The sequence below is a fragment of the Phyllostomus hastatus genome, unplaced genomic scaffold (genome assembly GCF_019186645.2).
Source record: "Phyllostomus hastatus isolate PE091 unplaced genomic scaffold, TTU_PhHast_1.1 phas_contig_524, whole genome shotgun sequence".
Classification (NCBI taxonomy): Eukaryota; Metazoa; Chordata; class Mammalia; order Chiroptera; family Phyllostomidae; genus Phyllostomus; species Phyllostomus hastatus.
The window spans coordinates 16,864,321-16,884,202 of NW_025333900.1; the positions used below are offsets into that span (position 1 = coordinate 16,864,321).

At 38.2% G+C, this 19,882-nt stretch overlaps 1 protein-coding gene across 2 annotated transcripts in view; it reads right to left on the bottom strand.

Annotated features, from left to right (window-relative positions):
• Positions 1-19,882, bottom strand: part of LRRC8B (leucine rich repeat containing 8 VRAC subunit B) — an 80,578-nt gene that overhangs the window by 18,474 nt on the left and 42,222 nt on the right. Inside the window, exons 2-4 of one of the 2 annotated variants that reach the window (XM_045847063.1) lie at positions 17,706-17,760; positions 13,621-13,725; positions 4,337-4,435 (exon numbers count right to left, since the gene is read on the bottom strand). The gene's annotated coding sequence lies outside the window, so the exon portion shown is untranslated. The remainder of the gene's footprint in view (positions 1-4,336; positions 4,436-13,620; positions 13,726-17,705; positions 17,761-19,882) is intronic. The other variant, XM_045847061.1, reaches the window with a different exon arrangement.

A 19,882-nucleotide genomic window follows, 5' to 3' on the forward strand; every position in this document is an offset into this window, starting at 1 on the left:
CCCCAGAAGAACTAAATGAAATGGAGGTAAGCAATCTACCACATACATAGTTTAAAACAATGGTTATAAGGATGCTCAAGAAACTTAGGGGAAAAATAGATAAACTCAGTGAGAACCTTAACAAAGATATGGTAAACATAAAAACCATAAAAAAGAACCAATTAGGCTTATTTCACTTAGCATAATGCTCTCCAGGTCAGAGGAAGACAAGTACCATATGATTTCACTTAGATATGGAATCTAATGAAGAACATGAACAAACAAGAAAAATACAGAGACAGGGGGAGCAGACTAACAGCTTTTGGGGAAGGTGGGATGGGAGGCTGGGTGGGGAGGTGGAGGGATTGAGTGAAAAAGAAAAAAAGAGAAAAATCTCATGGACACAGACGACACTGTGGTGATTGCTGTGGGGAAGGTAGAGGAGGGTACGGGGGATAAATGGTGATGGAAGGAGATTTGACTTGGGGTGGTGAACACATAATACAGTGTACAGATGATGTGTGTGGAATTGTGCACCTGAAACCTGTATAATTTTGTTAACTAGTGTCAACCCAATAAATTCAATAAAAAGAAAAAAAAAGAAACAGGAGTGACATATGCTCTAATAAACAAATAAAAAAACCTAGGAAATACCTAAAATTCCACACATTTCTCCAAAATATTTCAGATCCACAAAGCTCTTAGACTGACATTTGATTTTGTATTTCATTGATATATTATTGTAAAAATGCTTTGGCTTTTTCCTCAGTAAAACCAAACAAAACTTATAAGGTATGTTCTTCCAAATAAAAGCAGTCATGGCTTCAACAAAACCGTTGTATACACAGCTGTGGCAATATTTAGATATGTAAGCATCTTAGTTGAATGAGAAATATACATGCATCCAACATGTAGTTGACTTTACAGTTAATTTTAATGAGTATGATGGATAATTTAAGAGGGTGTGACTCCCAGGTTCATACTCCAAATCTCAGTAGTAAGTTATTTCAGCAGGTGTCTAACTTATTATATGTTACCCAATTAACAGTTAAGGTCAGATTATTTTAGATGAAAAGAAATGTAAAGGCCATTTTCTGAATTTGGTATTCAAATACAAAAGTTGGCTTCACTATCACTATTAAATTGGTCTCAAAGACTGCTAATTAGACCACTGTCTAATAGACAACCAATAATAAAGAACCAATAGTTTATGCTGGTTGTTTTTCTATGGCTTTGCCCCAAGTAAAGCTGATTTTTAGAGGTATGCTATGATACAATCCTAGAGGAATGATCATTTGTTTGCTGGATCTTTGGACACTGGAAAGAGGAATGCAGGGAAGTCAGCACAGAAAGAATGATAAAGAGGAAAACAAGAATGTATTGAGCACCTACTGTATTCCATTCATTGTGTTCAATCAGCTTGTTTAGTTTCACAGCTGCCTTAAGAAACAGAGGTCTCCATTTTATTGGTGAGGACACCAAGGCAAATAGTGGTTACTTGCCAAAAGCATCCAGTTGATAGTCAGCTTTCTGTTGCCTGAGACCCCTAATGCCATCTGCACACTTTCTGTTGTACTATGCAGAAATAGACAAGTACAGCTGGAATAGAAAAGGAGGAGAGGAAAGGGAGGAAAGAAAAAAACTGAGAAAAAATGAGAGAGTGCGATGAAATGCTGCTGATAGTTACTCAAGGTTAATTCTGCCTCCAGTGAGGGTAATCGTAAGCAAGCCTGCAAATTGGGAATACCTCGACCCATCTTCTTCCAGTTTCTGGGTCACGTGGCTCCATCTTTGCCATTTCGGGAGGAACTTAGTTTTAGGAATCTATATGGTAAATTCTCAACTTAATGATCATCCCTCCCAGAGACATTGCTATATAACAGGAAAATTTTGCCAACAGTATAATGACAATTTTCTGCAAAATGCACTTGAGAAGAGGACATGTATTTGTTTAGTAGGAAGATCCAGCTTCCAGGTTAGCTTGTAAGCGGGTGGTCTAGGTTTTATTTTTTTTTTTCAGAGACAACTTTCTTGAGTCTTGTTTTCAGTTGCTACAATACTACATTTTTAGATTCCTCACATTCTGTCACCTTTCACTCTGGTTTGGAAATCAGGAGGACTTCCTTCCCTGGAGGAAGCCCTTTCCTATCTCTGTAGCAATCTGACTTGAAGGCTTATAAAGATGTTTTGTTTTTATTTCAATGGAAAAAAATCAAAGAACCAGAAATGAAGAGTACGATAGATGAAATGAAAAAATACACTAGGACAAATCAACAGCAGATCAGGTGATGCAGAGGACAGAGATAGTGATTTGGAGGGCAAGGTATCAGAAAATATCCAACTGGAAAGGCAAAAGGAAAAGAATTTTTAAAAAATGAGAAGAGTTTAGACCTGGCCATGTGGCTCAATTTCTTGGAGTGTCATCCTGTGCACCAAAAGATTGCTGGTTTGATTCCCAGTTGGGGCACAGGTCTCGGCTGTAGGTTTGATCCCTGGTTGGGGCATGTACGAAAGGCAATCAGTTGATGTTGCTCTCTCTCCCCCTGCTCCCCTTCCCTTCTCTCTTTAAAATGAATGAAAACACATCTTCAGGTGAGGATTAAAAGAAAGGATAGTTTAAAGGAAATATGGGACATGAAGAATAACCATGTTTGAATCATAGGGGTGCCAGAAGGAGAAGACAGTGAGTTAGGGATGAGAACTTATTTGAGGAAATAATCACTGAAAACTTCCCTAACCTGGTGAAGGAAGAAGACATACAAGTATAGAAGGTGTGGAGTGTTCAAAACAAGATTAACCCAAAGTAGTCCACACTGAGGTATCATAATTAAAATGGTAAAAGTAAAAGACAAAGATAGAATGTAGAAAGTAAAGACTTAAATGTAAGACTCGAAACCATAAAACTCCTAGAAGAAAACATAGTAAAATTTCTGACATTTTGCCTTGGCAGAGTAGCTCTGTCGTTTGGAGCATCATTCTGATGCGCCAGGGTTGTATGTCCAATCCCCAAGTCAGGGCACATACAAGAGTCAACCAATGAATGCATGAATGGGTGGAAAAACAAGTCAATGCTTCTCTTTCTCACTCTAAAAAGATTATAAATAAATATTTTAAAATATCTTTCACATTTCTCCACACAATATGGGACTAGATCAAATTCAAAAGTTTTGCACAGCAAAGAAAATAATGAAACAAAAAGACAACATGCTGAATGGATGAAGATATGTACCACAGATACATCTGGTAAGGGGTTAATATCCAAAATTTGTATAGAATTCATACAACTCTGCTAGAAAAACAAACAATCCAATTAAAAAAATAGGCAGAGGACCTGAATAGATACTTCTCCAAAGAGGACACACAGATGGCTAATTAACATATGAAAAGATACTCAACTGCCCATCTGTAGACGTTTAGATAAAAAACTCAGTGGTATACATATACAGTGAACTGTTAGTCATAAAAAAAGAATAAAATCTTACCATTTGCAACAGCATGAATGGATCTAGAAGGTATTATTCTAAGTGAAATAAATGAGTCAGAGAAAGACAAACACCATATGATTTCACTTAAATATGGAATCTACAGACCAAAACAAACAAATAAAACCGAAGGAGGCTTATAGATACAGAGACAGGCGGATGGTTGTCAGATGGGAAGAGGTTTGAGGGAATGGATAAAAACATTGAAGGGACTGAGAAGTACAAAGTGGTAGGTACAAAACAGTCATGGGGATGTAAAGTTCAGCCAAGGGAATATTGTCAATAATATTGTAATAACTAAGTATGAAAGGTGGGAACTGGAAATATCAGAAGGAACACTTTGTAAAGTATGTGACTAACTACTATGCTGTACACCAAAATAATATTGCATGTAAACTGCAACTGAAAAAATAAAATAAACAACAAAAATGAGTAGGGAAACAATATGGCAAAATGCTCTAGAGGAAGCCCTAGGTGGGTGACATTTCAGAAAGTCATATTTTGATTCAATTTGCAGTGGAACATCCATAGAAATGGCAAGTCTGTGAAAGAGTTCAACCCCTTCTCCCCACCAAGGTCCAGGTGAATAATATGATCATTTGTCAGGGACATTGTAAACGAATTTCTTCTAATGGATAAAGGGCATGAACCAGAGCATCTCTAAAGGCTCTTCCAGCTCTAAAATCTTGGGTTTATTTGTTCTCTCAAGGTCCAGAGTTAAATTAATTCAAGATATGCAACTGAAGTTGCAGAAAAATATAAACTCGAACAGCGCTAACAATGATAAAGGTATTTGACAGAGAATGAATATTTATTCAACAAAGAACACAAGTCAACATTGACCAAAATAATGTGCTTTAAATATTTATACTTACGTCAATAAAAATGATTCCAGTAATTCAACAATGCTTCAATCAGGAGGCCTACACCTTTTAAAATTTCTTAGACACACCATCTCTGTATTTGTCTTCATTCTACGAGAAAGCATAGATATCTTGAAATAGCTGCAGTTACTTAAAAAAAAACTGGAGATACTGTATTCAGAGAACTTCATCATAAGACATAATATGAGAAATAAATTTCATAAGTCAGTTTACTGTTCACTTTGAGGCATATCCTAGTAAAGCTATATACACAGGATCCCAATTACATATCAAATCACACTCACTCTCTGAACTCCCTTAAGTTACAGAAAAATTTCTACAGAAATTTAGACAACAGATTTTAAAATCCTATATCCACACACTTAGATGAGCACTTAGCTTTTCCCAAGTAGTCTACAAATCTTAATTTCTCTCACTCAGTCTTCATACAGTTGGGTTTACTTATTTATCAGATGTTCTGTCAAACCCTGTAATTTCTGCACCAAATTTAAAACCACACATCTATCCAAATAAGGACACTCAGGGCTCTTAAAACTTAACCTGCTGATTTAATTAGAAATAGTCACAAGTAAATAACTTAAGACACAGCTTAGAAATATGGCTTAATCTGTCTAAAATTATGATATTATTAAATGCAGCTACCCTTTTAAATTACTTTTACCTTTGAGGTAAATAAAAGTCAATTTTAGCATCTTCAAACAATCATTTGCAATAGTTTATATTTCATATAAGAGATCTGTCTGGAAAAAGTCCAGCCATTGTTAATATAAAGAGAAAGGTTTGCGCCACATCGATGTAATCTGGCAGCCAAGGAGAGTGGACTGGAATGTGCATGTGTGAACAATGATGACTTCACTGTATTAGTCAGTGGGGGTGGTAGACACCACTGAGTGAGTATGTGTACTGTGTGATCATCGCATTCAACATGACTGAGTAAAGCAATGAATCTGCATCAAATTTTGCATTAGGTTTGGACATTCTTTGGCAGAAACTATTCTGATGATTCAGAAGGCTGTAGCTATGGGCAACTGGTGATTGGCAATTTTATCATGACAACGTGCCCACTCATGCATCATGTCTTGTGCACAGATTTTTTGCAAAACATCAAATCACCCAGGTAACTCAGTCCTGCTACAGCTCAGATTTGGTGTCCTGTGACTTCTAGCTTTTCCCAAAACTAAAATCACCTTTGAAAGGGAAGTGATTTCAGACCATCAATGAGATTCAGGAAAATACAATGGGGCAGCTGATGGCACTTGGGAGAACTATGTGAGGTTCCAATGTGCCTACTTTGAGGGGACTGAGGAGTCGTTGTACTATGTACAGTTTCTTGTGTCTTCTTCAATAAATATCTGTATGTTTTTATATTACATGGGTGGACATCTCCTGGACATACCTCGTATATCAGTTTGAAATGCAACAACATTTTAAAACAAAAAATTGTTAAGTTTGGTGTGAAAAATTTTTGGTGCCCATATAACTGCTGAAAGTTTGCTGGGAAGGTTATTATATATTTTACATTTGCCCTGATCCTATATATGATCCTGTTTTGGTTTATTAGGTACTTAAATCCAGTTCAGAGTATTGAACCCAAATTTTATTTCAGATATCTTTAGCAATAATCTTACAATCTTGTTATTTTTCAAAGATTAAAAAATTGGACATGTCTGAAATTTACTTTGGGTTTATCAATTTATGTGTAAAGCTTGCTTAATAATTACTTACCACTATTAAATTATTTTGCAGGCCAGGGAGCACGGTGTGCATGACAACCTAGCTTTATACCAACTCATATTTAACACCACTGGAGCAAGAGTTTCTTATTCACAATTTATTTTTCAAAGGCTTATTACATACAATACACAACTGCATTTATGTGCAGCAAGCATGATAAAGACATTTGATGTATGAAACATTTTAACATACATATTCTTCCATTGCATCTCCAATATGCCAGAAAAGAAATTACTGCATAATTCCAGAATGTGATTCAGCGATGATGATACTTCTGGTATACAATATAATTTTTATACTTTGCAAATATACTTTCTATTTTAAACACAGTATTTCTATAAAAGCAGAGATATAAATCTCAAATTATATTAATATTTTTATTTATTTTATCCTCACCTGAGAACATGTTTTTCATTGCATTTTACAGAGAGATGAAGAGAAGGAGGGAAGGAGAGATGTGGGTCGGGGGGAGAGAGAGAGGGAGAGAGACTGGTTGCCCTCTTGTATGTGCCTCTACTGGGGGTAGAACCTGCAACCTAGGTATGTATGTGCCTTCACTTGGAATTGAACCTGAGACCTGTTGGTTTATGGCACAGCATTCCAACTAACTGAGCCACACCAGCTAAAGCTATAGTAAGATCTTTAAGTAATCACAGTGAGAAACTACTATAACTAATCTGTTAGAAAACTGTAACTTACTTCAGGTTCACCATATTTATTCTAAATGAAAATTATTTGTAAAGAACTTTTATATTTTTAAGCATTATAAACTTTTCCTCTAATCACCTAATGTAGATTTCCTTTGATGAGTTCCTTGTCAATAAAAGAAAAATCTAGTATTATTAATAATGTAATATCTAGTTTCCCAGTTTCAAGTCAGTTTCATTTATATTTATTTTATACTTACAACAAGCCACTGAGTTAAATATTATTTTTCACATTTTATAAAGAAAATAAGGTAGGCCCAAAGAAGTTACCACGTCCAAGGTGACAAAACCAAGAAGAAATAGATATTTTAAAAAAACCTAAGTCCTCAGACTCAAATTTCAAGCCTTGTCCACCAGAGCACACCGTCTCATTCAGTCCAATTAACTATGCCAGTCTCGGATCTCTCAGAAGCTAAAGAGAAAGCTGAGTATTTAAATCTCTTCTTCAATTGCAATGGCTTAACATGTGTGTCCTTCTCAAAAACACATGGAAAACCTACTCCCCAATGTGATAATATTAGGAAGTAACACCTCTCGGAGGTAATGAGGTCATGAGGGGAGCCCTGATAACAGAAGTAGTGTGCCTATAAGAGGAACCCCAGAGAGCTCTCTTGCCCCCTCTGCCAAGTGAGGACACAGCAAGGTGGCTGTCAATGAACTAGGAAGTGAGCTCTCTCTCATCAGACATAATGCACTTTGAACTCAGACTTTCTATCCTCCAGAACTGTGAGAAATAAATGTTTGTTAAGTCAGCCAGTCTACAGTAGCTTGTCATAGCAGTCCCAACTGATTAAGATATCAATTTATTCCAACATCTGCATTATAACTGGGTTCTATTATAATCTTTTGAAAAACAAAGATGAAAACATACAGTTTTCTGCAATGTCTCCAGTTACATATTATGTAATCTACTTTCTCGGCCAACATTTTGTCCTACTTTTCCACTGATCTAAGAGTAAATACATAAACATATAACATCTGAATTTAATGATATATGAAAAGTCCCACGCATTCCTAATATATTAACTGGTGTTAATTTTTCTCATTGAAGCATTTAACTGGAAAGCTACAGCATAGTGGTCTTTTGTCATTACAAAATTTAATACTGTTTGTGTGTCTGGGAAATTTTTTCCAGACCATATTATTGCAGACAAGAGGACTCAATCCAAATCAGATCTCTATTTCTAATACACAAATGCACTAAATCGGTGCAAAGAAACAATGTTAAGAGTGAAGGGTCTTATGATCCTAATCCCATTTTTAGCTTTTGAACCTCATTTAAAAATCATAAAAGCTTTTCAAAGCACATGAATTCATTTGACAATCTCACCCCCAAGTCTCTAAGACTGGAACAACAAGACTCAAATTAGATGTCTTTACTTTCCACTAATCCTTATTTTACTTTGAAAGCATTTCCAAAATAACCAGGGAAAAAATAAACAAATGATGATCCAATGGTATTTAGAGTCATTATATACCAAGAACTGGAAAGTACTTCAGAGATCCCTGTCTCTGACCTCAGGCAGAGAGATAGCCTAACAGTTCAAAATGGAGTTTGTCTACTTACTCTCACTGAAAATTGATGTGAAAGTCATTTTATATCCCTTCAAAATGTTTAGTACTACTTTGAGATGTTTGTTGGTTCTAACATATATCTAACTGAAATTTAAATTCACCTCTTTGAGTTCTCTCTCTGGGAAACAAAGCATCAATGTCCCTGATTAATTTGCTCATTTATTTTAAACAATTTTTGAGAGAGGTGTCACTAACAAGACACTTGGTATGCCAGTTTATGTCCCTTACCAGTTGTTTCAGATCTTGTTAGTATAGTAACTTTAAATAACACCCATCCCAAATCTAGTTGTAATTTTGAGACCTAGAAGAGAACTAAGATTTATCCAGGAAAGTGTTTCTTTTACATCCATGAAAATCACTGGAGAGCTTGTTAAAACACAAAGTAAGAAGTCCTACCCTCAGAGTTTCTGATTCATTAGGTCTGACCTAGGCACCAAGGATGCACATTGCAAACAAATTCCTAGTTAATGTGGCTGCTGCTGGTGCAGAGACCACTGAGAAGAGTCACAAATTCTTCTCAATTTTGGCTTCACATTAGAACCACCTGGGGCACTATTTTAAAAAACTTAAATCCAGGTCCCACTCCCACAGCACAATTCAATTTGGCCCAGGGAAGGCCAAAATAATAATTATTCTTATTCTTATTATTCTTATTATAATTATTATTATTACTACTATTATTTTCTAAATCTTCCCAGGAGGCGAAAGCCCACAGGACAGACTGGTGATAAAATATCTGGGGAAAATGCCTACCTTTAACGTCTTTTGGAAGTTTCACTAGATGTTAAGGATACACACCCCTCCACAGACTGCAAATGAACAGCTACCATCTCCCACATGAATCCCTCAGAGGCTCAGCTACATGACAGAACAAAATAGTGAGTCACTGAGCAGTAGAGATTTGTGTGAATGGACTTAAGGAGAAGGGATTAGAAAAAAGGAGGTAGCTGTAAGGCTATTTCAATCATGTGGCTCAGAAATAGTAAGGAAAAAATTTTAATGTATTTGAAAAGAAAGCTTTCACAGACATAGAACAAACACTCCAAAAATTTATATGGAATTATAAACGACCCCGAATAGCTGCTGCAATTTTGAGAAAGAAGAGTAAAGTAGGAGGGATCACAATACCCGACACTAAACTATACTACAAGGCTACTGTAATCAAAACAGCCTGGTACTGGCATAAAAACAGGCACATAGACCAATGGAACAGAACAGAGAGCCCAGAAATAAGCCCAAGTCTCTATGGTCAATTAATATTTGACAAAGGAGGCAGCAACCTAAAATGGAGTAAAAATAGCCTCTTCAACAAATGGTGTTGGGAGAACTGGACAGCCACGTGCAAAAAAATGAAACTTGAGCACCAACTTACACCACATACAAAAATAAATTCAAGGTGGATAAAAGACTTAAATATAAAATGTGACACCATTAAAGTCCTAGAGGAGAACGTAGGTAGGAAAATCTCAGATATTTCACGAAGAAACTTTTTTACTGACTTGTCCCCTAGAGCAAGGGACATAAAGGAAAGAATAAACAAATGGGACCTCATCAAAATAAAAAGCTTCTGCACAGCTAAAGAAAACAGTACCAAAATGAAAAGAGAACCAACTGTATGGGAAAACATATTTGCCAATGACACCTCAGACAAGGGTTTAATCTCCAAAATATATAGAGAACTTACACGACTGCACTCTAAGAAGACAAGGAATCCAATTAAAAAGTGGGCAAAGGATTTGAACAGACACTTCTCCAAGGAGGACATACAGAAAATCCAAAGACACATGAAACGATGTTCAATATCGCTAGCTATCAGAGAGATGCAAATTAAAACCACAATGAGATACCACTTCACACCAGACAGAATGGCCATCATAAACAAAGCAACAAACAACAAGTGTTGGAGAGGTTGTGGAGAAAAGGGGACCCTAGTGCACTGCTGGTGGGACTGCAGACTGGTACAACCACTATGGAAAGCAGTATGGAACTTCCTCAGAAAACTAAAAAATGGATCTGCCTTTTGACCCTGCAGTTCCACTGCTGGGACTCTATCCTAAGAATACTAAAACACCAATTCAAAAGAACCTATGCATCCCAATGTTCATAGCAGCACAATTTACAATAGCTAGATGCTGGAAGCAACCAAGATGCCCATCAGTAAATGAATGGATCAAAAAACTATGGTACATTTACACAATGGAATTCTATGCAGCAGAAAGAAAGAAGGAGCTCCTACCCTTTGCAACAGCATGGATGGAGCTGGAAAACATTATGCTAAGCGAAACAAGCCAGGCAGTGAAAGACAAATACCATATGATCTCACCTTTAACAGGAACCTAAATAACAAAACAAAGAAACAAGCAAAATATAACCAAAGACACTGAAATAGAGGACAGGCTGATGGTGACCGGAGGGGAGAGAAGAGGGAATTTAAGGGGTCAGTGGGAAGGGTTCACAGGAACAAACTTAAAGGACACATGGTCATAGACTAAGGGGAGGGTGGGAGGGGGGACTGGATTGGGAGTAAAAAGGAGAAAACTGTATTTGAACAATGATTAAAATAAAAAAAAATAAAAAAAAAAGAAAAGAAAGCAAAGAAAGAAACAGTCACTATAAATGAAAATTCACATCACTTGCTGGTACTGAATAGGTCCATGGAAAAGTAGGAGTCAAATTGATTCACATTTTGATCCTATGACATTGTAGTATTGTCCACAGTTTCTAGCATTCAGCGCACAATAAATATTTGTACAATAAAAAACTGAAATACAGAAACTTCCAGCCAAGACTGAGGCATAGGTAGACACACTGCGCCTCTGTGCACAATCAAAAGAAGGACAACAACAAATTTAAAAACAAAAAACAACCAGAACTGACAGAAAATCGAGCTGTATGGAAATCTGACAACCAAGGAGTTAAAGAAGAAACATTTGTTCAGGCTGGTAGAGGGGCGGAGAGGACTCACAGCAAGGCAGCAATTGGCAGACCCAGCGAGGCGGTGGCTTGTGGACTGGGCAATCCCACATTCACGTGCAGATACACCAGGAGGAACAACTGGGGAGCCAGACAGATCGCACAACCTAGGGTTCCAGCGCAGGAAAATAAAGCCTGAAAGCCTCTGATTGAAAACTCCTGTGGGGGTTGAGGCAGCAGTGGGAGAAACTCCCAGCCTCACAGGTGAGTTTGTTGGAGAGACCCACAGGGTCCTAGGACATACACAAGCCCACCCGCCCGGGAATCAGCACCAGAAGGGCCCAATTTGATTGTGGGTAGCTGAGAAAGCAACTGAAAACCAGCAGAGAGCAGAGCAAGCGCCATTGTTCCCTCTCTGACCCCACGCCCACATAAAGTGTCACAACAAAGCGCCGTGGGTTACCCTGCCCAAGTGACACCTAAGACTCCGCCCCTTATACGTAACAGGTGTGCCAGGACAAAAAAAAAAAAGGCCCAAATGAAAGATCAGATCAAAGCTCCAGAAAAAATACAACTAAGCGACAAAGAGACAGCTAACCTATCAGATGCACACAGTTCAAAACACCGGTAATCAGGATGCTCACACAATTGGTTGAATATGGTTGTTAATTAGATGAAAAAATGAAGGCTATGCTATGTGAAATGAAGGAAAATGTACAGGGAACCAACAGTGATGGGAAGGAAACTGGACTCAAATCAACGGTGTGGACCAGAAGGAAGAAATAAGCATTCAACCAGAACAGAATGAAGAAATAAGAATTCATAAAAATGAAGAGAGGCTTAGGAACCTCCAGGACAACTTTAAATGTTCCAGCATCTGAATCTACCAGAAGAAGAGGAAGAGCAAGAAATTGAAAACTTATTTGAACAAATAATGAAGGAAAACTTCCCCAATCTGGCAAAGGAAATAGACTTCCAGGAAGTCCAGCAAGCTCAGAGAATCCCAAAGAAGTTGGACCCAAGGAGGAACACACTAAAGCACATCATAATTACACTAGCCAAGATGAAAGATAAGAAGAGAATCTTAAAAGCAGCAAGAGAAAAGCAGACAGTTACCTACAAAGGAGTGCCCATCAGACTGTCAGCTGATTTCACAAAAGAAACCTTGCAGACAAGAAGGGACTGGAAAGAAGTATTTGAAATCATGAAAGGCAAGGACCTACATCCAAGATTGCTCTATCCAGCAAAGCTATCATTTAGAATGGAAGGGCAGATAAAGTGCTTCCCAGATAAGGTCAAGCTAAAGGAGTTCATCATCAACAAGCCCTTATTATATGAAATGTTAAAGGGACTTATCCAAGAAAAAGATAAAAAATATGTATAGTAAAATGACAACAAACTCAGTTATTAACAACCATACCTAAAACAAAATTAAAAACAAAAACAAATTAAGGAAACAACTAGAACAGGAACAGAATCACAGAAATAGAGATCACATGGAGGGTTATCAGCAGGGGAGTAGGTGGGGTGAGAGGGGGAAAAGGTGCAGAGAATAAGTAGCCTAAATGGAAGGTAGAAGACAGACAGGAGGAGGTTAAGAATAGTATGGGAAATGTAGAAGCCCACGAATTTATACATATGACCCATGGACATGAACTAAAGGGGGGAAAATGGGACTACTATAATAGCATAAACAATGAAATAATTTTAAATACATAAATAAATAAATGCTAAAAAAAAGAACTGAAATACAAAAATGCAGAAAGCTGAAAAAAGTACATTCAGATGTTTGGAAGGGTGTATCTAAAGCCTTTCCCAGAGGAAGTCTAGAACTCATAGTTTATGGATGGGAAGGATGTTGGCTTCTGTGCATATTCCAAACCTTAAAGGCTTTAAAATAAATGCGGTTTTATTTCTCATGATTCTGTGGGTGGTTCTTTGCTTCATGGTGTTGGCTAGCATAAAGATAGCCAGAAGATCCAAAATGTCTTCATTCATCGGGGGGAGTTGGGCCTGACCATTGACTGGTAACCTCCCTCTCTGAGACTCCATATGGCTGTTGGAGGGCCCTCACATAGCATAGTGGCTGGGTTCCAAGAGGATGCATTCCAAGTTCAAAGGTGGAAGCTGCTGATCTTATACGGCAGAGCCCTAGAAGCTACAGAGGCACATTCAACACATTCTGTTGGTCATAGGAGTTACATGGCCAGCCCAGATTTGAGGGGAGAGGAAGCAAACACGACCTTTCAGTGGGAGGAGTGTCAAGGAATTGCAGCCAGGTTTAATCCACCACCGTCTATTCTCTGCCCACAGATTCCCATTCCCATCCATACAAAGCATACTCACCCTCTCCCAAGTCCCCGACCCCATCCCAGCGAAGTCTTATCCCACTATGGCATAAAGTACAGTCTTGAAGTCCAGGATCTTGTCACCTAAATCAGGTCCAGGATGCTATGAGACAATACCATTAAGATTATTCCTACAGCCTTTCTGTCTAGCTGAGATCTAAAAGGCTCTGCCTTAAATCTCTTGAAATCTTAATACAAGGTCTTAGAACTGTGCCCTGGTTTTTATTTTTACCTGGAAACCAAGTTTTACTGGCAGTAGTGCTCTGGATCTGATCTTTTGACCTGAGGCCATTTCTCAGAGTATTTGCTGGGTAGGGAAGCTGGTCATGAGGAACAATTTTATTGTGACTCTACAAAGAAAATACTTCCTTAAAGTCTACTTAAACTCTGAACAGTCTCTTCTTTAATTCATCTCTGCAATACTTTGATTATAGGTGGTTAAAAAAAGAAGTTAATTGGCACTTCCAATATTCTGCTGGGAAAATCTCCTACGCTAGATCCACAAATTCATTAGGTTCATTTCCTATCTTCCAAGTCACTGTAGGGGACAGTCTTGCTGATTTTTCTGTCACCATGAAAAAGCAAGGGTACCATATTATATTCTCCAGCAGTAGTTTCCTCACTGTTTTCCCAGCAAACATTTAATAGCCTTCTTACCGCCCTTCAGGTCTTCAGAGCCATCTGGTCTCAAAGCTGATGCCAGATGTTTTGTTATGGTAGCACCTCACATCTAGGTACCAGTTTTTGTTTTGGCTCTTTGTTGCTATGTAACAAACCATCACAAAACTTTGCAGCCAAAATAATCATTTATCCTTTCTCATGATTCTATGGGATGATGAAGCAGTTCTGTTTCACATGGTGTTGGCTTCCATGCTGCATGGCTGGAAGATCCCCAGTCAATCCCAGAGCTGGCCCTTGGAAGCAGTGGTTGCTGGCCTGGAGCTCAGCTTGGGCTGATGACTGGAGCCCAGCTGCTCCTCCACATGGCTGTGCAGGCTTCCTCACGGCAAGGCAGCTCAGCTCTAGGAAGGAACCTTTCAAGCACACGAAAGCAGAAGCTAAAGATGTCTTTAAGGCCAGACTTAGAAATTACTCCACATTATTTCTGCCACATTGGACTGGTTAAAAAAAACAGGGCCAGACAAGCTACACAGGGAGGGGAAAATTCTGTGTCCTGTGGGGAAGAATCACAAAGTATTTGCAGCCATCTTCAATCCCCCAGAGGAAGTCATGAGTATTTAAGCAGTAAACAGTGCCATAGAAAGGAATTAATTCTTTGAGAGAATGAATTTAGTGAATGAATAACAGAACTCTTCACCTCTAGATAATATATTAAATGAAGAAGGACTATCAGACACAGAATAAAGGGGGATAGTGAAGCAGGGTCAGTGAAATAAAGGAGAAACATAGTATTTCTGGAGCACCAAAGTCAAAGAGTTTCAAGGAAGGAATCTGACACCACAGTCCAATAGCACAGAGGAACCAAAGGAGAATGGAGATGTGTGGTGACCATTCTGCCGCCTCTTACACAAAGCAGTAGAGTGGTAATGGGTCTACGAAATGACCATAAATAATATTCTCAGTTTTAGGAAAATAACCTAATCATTTAAAGCTCAAGAAGAAAGTCACCGAGTATGACAACACTATGGGAACAACCCTAGTGTTGTTGATATTCTAATAAAGGCTGAGTTGTTGTGGATTTTAAGGAACATTGCTTTACTTTTTCTTGTTTCTGATAATCATGGAATATATCATACATTTAATTTAGATGGTAATTCTCTTTTAAGGAAAAGACCTCTCAGTTCTTGGATGCTTTTAGTGAACTACCAAATTAATCCAGAACACATTTAAAATGAAAGTTGAAGCCACATTATTATAATGTTAGTCTCTGAGCATAAGCCACCAGTGACTGCCTAATTCTTAGAGAGAATGTGTAACCTCATACCCTTCTCCACCACATTGTTTATAAAAATGTTTCCCCGACCCCTACCTCCAGCCCACCATAGGCAAGCCATAAAACAGAACCAAACTCATTGCCTATGCAGTCTCTCAAGAATCACACACGCTCTCCTTTCAAATGACTGGTTGAAAGCAGAGAACATCATTCCGTTTGCTTCTCCTAATTCTTCCATAGGTGACCTGCCTTTCACAAGAGCAGAATCAAATGGACTATTTACTCTAGGGAGAAACCACAGAGATCAGAGTACAACTCTTTATAAATAAGGAAACTAAAAGTCAGAGGTGCTCAAGTGACTTCTCTAGGGTCGTAGGGTAGAACATGGGCTTATGCCCAAGTTTCCTAATTTGAAAAGAACTAGAAGGTTGGTAGCACTGATTCTGGCCATGTAGCCTGATTAATAATAGACCTTCCTAATAACAAAACAAAAACAAAAACAAAGCCCAACCCAGGATTTTGGAACATGAAGTTACAAATATATCCAGAGTGATTCTATGTTATAATTTTTCAACTATAATTCAAAATGAGATTTTTTAAGCTCTGAAGCAGACAAATCAGTATGCTCTTGAAATATTTAAAAATATGATTAAATAACTAGTCTTAACCCCTTATCTAAAGTAAAATTTATGTGTCCTCGATTATGGAGGCTAGAATTACAAAGGTATACTGCGGAGATATAAGGCCTTGTTTCTGCCTTCACAGGATTTATATTCCTATTGTAGAGAGAAAACATGCACTGAGCACACCCCATCTTATATGGTCACTTCAGTACCAAAATGAGATGAAGTCTAAATCTAAAAAGTACCACACAAGCAAAATAACCCAAGAAAATGAGGGAAACATTACTGAAAACAGCACCTGTCAGAGAGAGGTCAGAACTTTAATCTGTTCATGCAACAAATATTTAGAGTGCTTACTGTGTGCCAGGGTGAATTCTAAATGTTCGGGGAAGTACAGGTATGTAAGACAGACAAGACCCCTGCTCCCAGGGAGACAATAACCAAATATGCAGAGCACAATAAAATCAGAAGCACTATGCAGACTATAAAGCTACTTTAGGTCAGATGGCCAGGAAAGACCTCTTTAGGGGGACTGCCATTAAAACATAGATCCAAATGGAGTCAGACAGGCGATGATACTGTGGAAGATCATTCAGGGAGGAGGAACAAGAAGCTTAGGATGTGTGAGGATCAGAAATGAGGCCACTTGACTGGCATGTTAGCAGCTCTGGAAAGTAGGAGAGTGACAGAAGGCTTACAGCCAAGGTAAAGAGTTTGGATAATAAACAGTCCAAGAGTGATGGAAAAGCCACTGAGGAGTCATAAGTGGAGGAACAGCTGATGATATTAGCTCTTAAAAATTTATAGTCAAGTGAATGAATCAGCAGGTTAATGTGGATATACTCAGGAAGTCAAAGGATCTATAATAAGAAAAGTGTTCAGAATACAAGGGAACAGACCCATTGTCCTCACTGCAGCTTCACCTGGACTATATGTTCAGACCTGGGTGACGTACGTTTGAGACATATGTTGTATTTCAACACTAGAGGGCCATGCTATTTAATACAGTATAATAATTAACCATTCATTATGTCAAGTCAAAAGCTCTGCCACGGAGCTAATTTAAGATCAGTCTTCCACAGCTGTAAAAGAAGAAAGATATTTGCAGGAAGCAACAGAGCACAGGACTTGCTTGTTTCTGACTTACCTACTTTAGATGGCCTACTAGTTCCACACATTAGAAAATTCTACAAAAATACTACCTTAAACAAAAATCAGAAAAATACAGACATGAAGTCATGCAGTCTAAATCTCTCACAGACATTTATTATATTCTTTAGATCTTTAATGTTAAAAAATAACAAATATCAAACACAAACACACACACTTCACTATATACAAAACTGACAAAGCATAGTAGGGTGATATTTTACCAAAGTGTATACAGGATTTAATTTTCTGTTTGACTGGATTAAAAACATCAAAAGGACTTTACTCAAACCATCTACAAAAATAGTACTGTTTTTTTACATACTAAGTATCCAGCATTTGTTTGCCCCAGGCTACCAATATAACAGTAATTATCTTGACCAGATGTTCATTAACAATTCAGAATGTTAATCTTACCCTGTGAATGCTGGTCAACCGGAACCACTGCAATTAGTTTCTGTCTGAAATATTCCTAAAGAGAAATCATAAACATATTGTTATATTTTAAGCATCACAGTACTGTAACACAATTCATCAATTTATGTGGTTCTAAAATTTCCAATATCTACAACAACTTTATAAAACATACAAAAAGTGACCTCAAAAAAAAAAAGTGAGTTAAGAGTTCGGCCAAGATGGAGGCGTAGGTAGAAACCCTTTGCTTCCTTGAACAACAAAAAGGAGGATAACAACCAATCTAAAATCAATAAACAACCAGAAGTGCCAGAAAATCAAACTGCATGGAACTCTGACAACCAAGGAATTAAAGAAACAATCAAACAGAACAACCAGACCAGTAAGAACCCGCAGTGAGGCCATGTGGGCAGGCCGGATGAGAAAAAAATGAGGGTGGGGGGAGATGGCAGACCAGGGGGTGGGGCTGGCTGCAGCAAGGTGGGGGACTATGGGGTGGGCGGTGGGGCTGGCTGAGGGCAAAATACACTCAGAGCTGGCTGTGGACTACAGTGGCTGCTGTGGTGGGAGAAACTCCCAATCTCACAAGAGTTCGTTGGAAAGTGAGCTAGAGACGAGCAGGCGAGCTGCCTTGTTCCCTCCCCTGCCCCTTCCCCACAGGCAGAGCCGCAGGAGGGTAAGGAGGGTTTCCCTGCCTAGGTGAATACCTAAGGCCCTGTCCCCCTTCAACTTATCAGTGTGCTAAACAAAGAAATAGGGCCCAAATGAAAGAACAGAGCAAAACTTCAGACAGAGAACTAAATGCTGAGGAGATAGCCAACCTCTGTGATGGAGAATTTAAAGCCCGGTAGAACTTTGATTAAAATTCTATAATCAAAATGCTCACAGAACAGATTGAGCTTGGTAGAAAAATGAAAAAAAAAAAAAAAAAAACAATGAAAGACACACAAAATGAAATAAAGCAAAATATTCAGGGAGCCAACAGTGACAGGAAGGAAACCAGGACTCCAAGCAACAATTTGGAACAAAAGGAAGAAATAAACATCCAACTGGAACAGGATGAAGAAACAAATTCAAAAAAGTGAAGAGAGACTTACAAACCTCTGGGACAACCTGAAATGTTCCAATATCCAAATTATAGGGGTGCCAGAAGAAGAGGAAGACCAAGAAATTGAAAACTTATTTGAACAAATGTTGAAGGAAAACTTCCCCAATCTAGTGAAGGAAATAGACTTCCAGGAAGTCCAGGAAGCCCAGAGTCCCAAAGAAGTTGGACCCAAGAAGGAAGACACCAAGGCACATCATCATTAAGTTACCCAAGATTAAAGATCAGGAGAGAATCTTAAAAGCAGCAAGAGAAAAGCAGACAGTTACCTAACAAAAAAGTGCCCATAAGACTATGAGCTGATTTCTCAAAAACTTGCAGGCAAGAAGGGGCTGGAAAGAAGTATTTCAAGTCATTAAAGGCAAGGACCTACATCCAAGATTACTCTATCGGCAAAGCTATCATTTAGAATGGAAGGGCAGATAAAGTGCTTCCCAGATAAGGCCAAGTTAAAGGAGTTCATCACCAAGCCATCATTATATGAAATGGTAAAGAGACTTACCTAAGAAAAAGATAAAAAATATGAACAATAAAATGACAACAAACTCACAACGATCAACAAATGAACCTAAAAGAAAAGAAAAACAATGAAAACAAAAACTAAGCAAACAACTACACAGGGACAGAATCAGAGAAATGGATATCAATCACATGGAGAGAGTTCAGTGGGGAGGAGGAAGGGAGGAATAGGGGGAAAAGGCTCAGGGAAGAAGAAGCATAATTAGTAGGCATAAAATAGATGGGGAGAGATGAAAATGGTAAAGGAAACAGAGGACTCAAAGAACTTACATGTAAAACCCATGGACATGAACTAAGGCAGGGGGAATGCTGGAAGGTTGGGGGGTCAGGGCAAAGGGAGGATAAAGGGGGAAAATTGGGAAAACTGTAATAGCATAATCAATAAAAAATACTTTAAAAAAAGTGAGTTGAAGAGATCACCTTCAGACCTCTCATAAAAGGTGTTGACTAATACCCAGGGAAATAAACAATTACTGTCACATTACAGATTTAATCTCAGTACCACATAATTTATAAAGCATAAAATATGAACATTAGTCCTGGCTGGTGTAGCTCA